We start from the raw sequence: 7,389 nt of genomic DNA, 5'->3' as shown, positions 1-7,389 counted from the left end.
ATCTCTCTAGATGGATTTTTGGGTGTCTCTGTGTATAATGTATCCGTGACCTCAGGGGTAGGGGTGAACGAAAATGATTCCTCAAATTGTCCGTTGTGCCATGAACACGTAAGGGGGTTAACATTAGTCATTTCTGTATATACAGGGGATTCAGTGTTGACCTCCATACTGATTCAATATATGTACGTGAATAGTCAGTTCAAATGTAATTTTATTATAACAGCATTGTCAGTCGAGTATAACATAGACTATTTCGAATTTAGCAGTAGCGTTTGCTCCCCGTGAGCGATTCTACACACTAGGCTCAATAGAGCGTGACGAGTTTTTGATCGTGCGTTCGATGAGTTCGATATCACGTAAGGTAGATATACATACAATATAATACAATAGTCACAATAGAAATCGAAATAACTATCAATTTCAGTGTTAATGCTATACGAAAATCACCTGTCCGTAGCCTCTTCAATCCATGAAGATATCCTCACAAACTGTCCTACTTCACATATTGTCGAAAATACGGGAAAAGGTCACATTTTGGAGATTTTCACGGAGCACTGAACATACGACGTACCTCCATGATACACCGGAAGTACATGTTCAATAGATCTTTCTTAGACTTCGTATGCAAATTGTCATGTTCTCAAACGATTAGGAGGATGAGGAGAAATAATGGAAATTGGAGAAAAGAAAGTTTTTTTGTTTTTTTTACAAGACCGATAGCGATCATTCAATTGTTGACGCCCTCTCGGATCTCTTGTACACGTATAAATCAATGTGGTGGTCAAACAGGCGATACCTGTATCTCTGGTTGACTTTAAACATATTTATTGTCCAAAATAGGCACAAAGGATTTGGCACAAGTTATGACAACTTATGAAGCCATCTCCTATCAACAAAACATTTTACACAATTGATGACATAGACATTTACAAAGTCAAAGTTTAAATAAGTCAATTTTACATAATTATGCAAATAGTGATATAAAGATAGACACAACTAGCATGTTTAAAATCTCTTGCTGGATTTGATGAAAGCCTGCACATGTTCGAACACATAATTATTTACATCCAAAGCCATGTCTTCGTTACCAAAAAGTAACAAATTTAGATTAATTTGTATATTCAAGTAATTTAAAGCATTAAACATTTCTGAACGGGCAGTGGAAAAGTATTGACACTCGAAAAGGAAATGGTATGCATTTTCACAAAAATGCCCACATGGTTGCATGGTCATAATCTGTCATGGGCATTTCTTTCCTTTTTTTAACCAGCTAGGTCTTTTCATCAACCTCTGAATCTAATTTGTAGTTGATACCTTCAGTACAAACATGTATGCCCCCGAAATACCCCTTTTACAGGTTCTGGTAAAGTTTCATGAAAAATTAATGTGTACTTGGTAAGAAAATCGGTCTTATTTGTGCAGCCAGTTGAAAGCTCTTTAGGCCTACACTACAATACGCCACACGTGTATATTCACATCATAGCAAAATCAAAGCGATATTCCTGCAAAATTAATGTTTTTCCCAATAGGTCTAAGAATGTGTATTTTGTCTATCGCGATTTCAAGTCAATTTCAAGGGAAGTAACTCTTACATGCCCCCCCCCCCCCCCCCCCCCCCCCCCCCCCCTTCCGTCCTTCAGTTTCAATAATAGCAGGAGTTCGGTCCATGTCAAGGGAAACTACGGATTACGTTACCACGTTAATAGAGATAGTTTCCAAACAAACTTTCAAACGATTTCACTTAGAAAATGGAAAAGTAATATCAATTAAAATTATTATTTGACTGGAATTTCCAAGACTAAGTTCAATTATATTGATGTTTTCCGCGTCTTAAATTAGCAACATATACTGTACGTCAACGGAAGTAGAACTGAACCAATGGAAACCAATAGTTTTCCAGTTCTTTGTGAGCGGAGCGCACCCTGTGGGAAAGTAAATAACTACTGGTCCCCGTGATTTCGTGTACGCCGCACCCGGTCCCGGACCCGATCCCCGTACCAGGAATGTACATATTATTTTTTCTCTCAACAACGACTCAATGAATAAATCTCATTTTTTTCTAATTAATCCCATATTATTATTTTAAAAATCAAACATTTTAAATGAAATTGAAGTAATACCTACAACTTTAGTAATCGTCGATTTACATTTTTCAGAGTGTGATTTTGTGTACGCCGCACTCAACCGTGAAAAGCTACGGTTTTTGGCTGTTTATTCGTAAATAAATATTTACTTTTATGATATTTTAGATTCCATACATTAAGTAAACATAGTTGTTGATACAAATATAAGTTTTAATTACAAAAAATACTTATTTCATTTCAAATCTTTGTTTTTTTTAGATCGCGGCGATGATCACGGGGATTTTTGTTTACGCCCGGTCCCGTACCAAGGGCTAATACCAGATGTTTATATATGACTTTTATTCTTGATACATTAATTATCAATTATATCGAACGATGTTTTTGTGATGTAATTTAATTTAACAAGTGAAAGATTTCGCGAAAATTACAATAGTGAAAAAGTGAGAAAAAATTAATATTGTGTATAGTCTACTGCGAATATTTATATATATATATGTGTAGTTATGCACCAAGTGCAATCTGGTATCTATACAAATACAAGCATATCAAGATCCTGACGATGTTCGAAAGATAGTTTGTCATCCTGATGATGGCCTAGATGTAATAAAGGGTAAGATAAATGAGCGATACCGATATAGTTCCAGCGCCAGACATGTACATGTAAGTTAACTTAGTTAGGCGAATCAGTACTTATGTGTTCAACACCAAGCACTAGAATAGTTTCTCCTAAAAAATCAGCATCAGCTTCTACTCTCTACGATATATCAGACATCGGTACTCCGAAAAAAAAACCTAGGTCGAGATTATCTTTAACACATAGGAAGTTATCAAATATCATAGAAGAGACAGAAGATCGTTCAAAAGAAGTAAGTATTAGACAGTCGGTAGAAGATACCCAGATTGATGATCCTGTTATGGAAAATAGTCCTAACTTAAGATACAATCTAACAGAAAAAAACTTTATTTGCCAAAAAGACACAAATCAAAGGTAAGTGAGATTTTAGTGGATCTTTTCAGATGATAGACCGTCACTATGTATAAGATAAAGACATTTACATTCATAAAACAACTAGGTTGCCATATTATGCATCAAATGCTAAAGAGCATCTGGTATATGTATACAGACAGTACACACTACTCATAAACCAGTAGACTTAGCACGGGGCGGCGGATCGGGAGTAGTCTGCCCTTGGTACGGGACCGGGCGTAAACAAAAACCCCCGTGATCATCGCCGCGATCTAAAAAAAAAGCAAAGATTTGAAATGAAATAAGTAGTTTTTATAATTAAAACTTATATTTGTATCAACAACTAGGTTTACTTAATGTATGGAATCGAAAATATCATAAAAATAAACCCTTGTTTACGAATAAACAGCCAAAAACCGTAACTTTTCACGGTTGAGTGCGGCGTACACAAAATCACGCTCTGAAAAATGTAAATCGACGATTACTAAAGTTGTAGGAAATACTTCCATTTTATTTTAAATGTCCGATTTTTCAAATATTAATCAGGATTTATAAGAAAAACATTAGATTTATTCATTGACCCATTGTCGAGAAATAAAATAATATCAATATTCCTGGTACGGGGATCGGGTCCGGGACCGGGTGCGACGTACACCAAATCACGGGGACCATAACTACTGTCTCAGTCAACAACACGCTTGATACTAATCGCTAGGTGGTAGAGAATTTGTGTATCCCGAGCCGAGCCCGAGCCGAAGACCCGAGCCCGAGCTTTGGATATTTTCGTTTTTCTCCTTCATTACTGAATGGATTAAAGTGATTTTTTCTACAAAGATTTGATTTCAGGTTTTAAATCAATCCGTGTAAGTGGATTTTCTTAAAATGTATTTTAACGTCCTAAATCGACGATTTTCATTTTTTAGGGGGAGAATTTGTGTAGCCCGCAATCAAGCGTGACTTTTCATGTTTTTTGCTAATTATTTCCGATATATGCTATTATTGAGAAATATTACTTGATACAAACAACAAGTAAATATAGCTGATTCTAAAAATATAAATTTCAACATATATCTAATGTGACTTGGTGTCAAATTTTGACATTTTTGTAACCGCGCCGACGATCGATGAACTCGCCGTGTTTACCGAGCTTTCACCGAGCCCGTGCTAAGGGCAGATAACTCTACCGATCTCGAGCTTTGTGACTGTACATTAGTAAAGTCTTTAGTGCTTGAGATTAAACTTAATTCCAATTGAGTGTTATTGTTAAGACAAAAAAATAAAATATGTATATTTATCGCACATTTAAAGTTATTAACTGAAATATCAAATTACACAAATCATCAAAAGAAAAACAATATTCAAAGTAGAGTGATGAATACAAAGTATAATGTGTTTTCTTTTCCCCATCAAAATAAGGTGATCACAACTCATTAAATTCCAATTCAACAAGTCCATTGATGAACACTAATTACTGATAGTGTTAAGGGAGATATAGTGAAATATTCAGGTTGGTGGGTACTATCGGAGCTAGGTGTAGGTAACAAGTATATGGGTATTACAAATAACATTGTGGAGGGGACTATAATAGCTTAATCAAATCTTTAAATAATTGGAAAGAATTACCGTTAGATAGTACAGTTTTGTCTTTTTATTATCTCCAGAATTACTATTGTAACGAAATCAAGAGGGGGTTAATAGGAGTAGGTCCATTCAAACTTAAAGCTATACATAAGAGCGCACAGTTAGATCCAGATGATGTAGTATTTTCAAAGAAGGTTTGTAATCCCGATGGTATATTAGATTTAATTCAGAGTAATATCAATGATATAGAGCCAGATGTACACGACGAGATAACCGACGAAGAGGTAAGTGATGACAATGTTAACGCCACAACAGACTCTAATATTCCGCAAGCAGGTAAGTATAATTCCCAAAAGTCGTTAGCAGTAGCCGCATTAAGGGATAATAAGGTAACTCATGTTCCATCTGCCAAGACATTTTTAGTTGAAGGTTCGCAGGGAGATAAGTATGCAGTTCAGTTACATCCCAAAGAGAAATGTCAGTGTCCGTCTATAGGTACTTGTTATCACATTATAGCTGCTAAGTTAAGTATAGGAATAGATGATTCAGTAGGTAAGAGAAAACTTCATATGGCCCAACTTAAACGTAATTCCAGGAAACGTGTAGACAAGAAAGCAGGTAGGAAACGACCACGACCTTGTGATAGAGATGAAACTGATATAGTTCCCGCGCCAGACAGTAAGTTAACTAAGTTAGGTGATTCTGTACTATGTTCAACGCCAAGCACAACAATAGTTTCTCCAGTGAAATCTGATCAAATCTCTCCCCTCCATGATATTTCAGACATCGGTACTCCTAAAAAGCCCAAACCTAGGTCTAGATTATCTTTAACAAATAGGAGATTATCAAATATAATGGAAGAGAAGGAAGATATATCCAAAGACGTGAGTATTAAACAGTCAGAAGAAAATACAATAAGTGGTGATCACGTGAGTATAAATCAACCAGAGGAAATTGCCCCGACTGATGATGTAAGTATAAACGAGCCTATTGTTATCACTAGTCCTAAGGTAAAACCTAATAGAAAACGACTTTCGTTGCCAAAAAGACACAAACCAAAGGTAAGTGATATATTAGAAGATCTTTCAGATGATAGACCGTCAATTTGTAAGCAAGTAGAAACAAAACGTATTTGGATGGATAACGGTAAGAGTACAATAAGTTTTAAAGAAAAAGATGATATTTTAAAGGATAGAAAATTATGCGGAAATACTATGTGTTATGTTCAGGACATTTTAAAGAAACAATTTCCAAATATAAACGGTATGCAAGATACAGGCTACGCTCCAGTTTTGAGAAACGGTAAGTGGGATTATGCTTTACGAATGAAACCGACGACAGCATCAGCAGCACAAATCCATCATACAGGTGAGGCTCATTGGGTAGTATCAGTACAGGAGGTAAGTGGTAACGAAGTTTATATTCTTGATAGTTTGATAGGTATAACTAAGCAGAAAGATCATTTGTCAGCGTCATTAGAAATGCAGGTAAGTTCATCATACGGGGAAAATAGGAAAATCTTAAAAACAATTTTACCTAGCATACAACAGCAAAGAAATGGGGTTGACTGTGGGGTTTTTGCCATCGCTAATTTAGTAGAGTTTTGTTTTAATGGGTTTAAAGGTAGTGAAGAAATAGAATTCGACATAGATTATATGAGACAGCATCTAGTAAATTGTATTTCAAATGGTAGGTTTTCTAAATTTCCAAAGAAAAAACTTAGTAAATACAGAAAAAAGAAAGTTTCTCAAGCCTTAACTTATGATATTTTTATCGATTGTGAGTCAGATGGATGTCATATTTCTAATGTTTTCGATGATATGGTAAGTTGTGACGCTGGTTGCGATAGGTGGTTTCACAATAGATGTGTTTGTGATCAGTCAGATTTTCATTTTTCAAGAGACAGTTTCGTTTGGCATTGTACTAAATGTTCGAAAATTCAAACTAGAATACAATAAGAAAATAGTACTGTAGTTGTATGAAAATCATGCATTGATGAAAATATTTTTTTTACTAAAAGAAATAGCTTTAGTTACAGATAAAAAGTAAACCAGTGAATTGGTTTATACCACAAATGAAAACTTTATTTTCTACGTAAAAAAATACAAAAGTACATATGTTGATACAAATATTTTAATGTGATAAACAATAATGAAAAAGATGGGTAAATTTATTTAAAATCATTAAAATGATATGGGCTCTTTGTAGAACTGCGTCCTCGTCGCAGAGCCCGGAAACATTCTTATACCAGAATGGCTAAAAGTTCTACAAAGCTCGGGATCGGTAGAGTTATCTGCCCTTAGCACGGGCTCGGTGAAAGCTCGGTAAACACGGCGAGTTCATCGATCGTCGGCGCGGTTACAAAAATGTCAAAATTTGACACCAAGTCACATTAGATATATGTTGAAATTTATATTTTTAGAATCAGCTATATTTACTTGTTGTTTGTATCAAGTAATATTTCTCAATGATAGCATGTATCGGAAATAATCAGCAAAAAACATGAATAGTCACGCTTGATTGCGGGCTACACAAATTCTCCCCCTAAAAAATGAAAATCGTCGATTTAGGACGTTAAAATACATTTTAAGAAAATCCACTTACACGGATTGATTTAAAACCTGAAATCAAATCTTTGTAGAAAAAATCACTTTAATCCATTCAGTAATGAAGGAGAAAAACGAAAATATCCAAAGCTCGGGCTCGGGTCTTCGGCTCGGGCTCGGCTCGGGATACACAAATTCTCTACCACCTAAT

This window comes from Pecten maximus, chromosome 11, assembly GCF_902652985.1.
Source record: "Pecten maximus chromosome 11, xPecMax1.1, whole genome shotgun sequence".
NCBI lineage: Eukaryota > Metazoa > Mollusca > Bivalvia > Pectinida > Pectinidae > Pecten > Pecten maximus.
Note: the sequence above shows the minus strand (reverse complement) of the source record.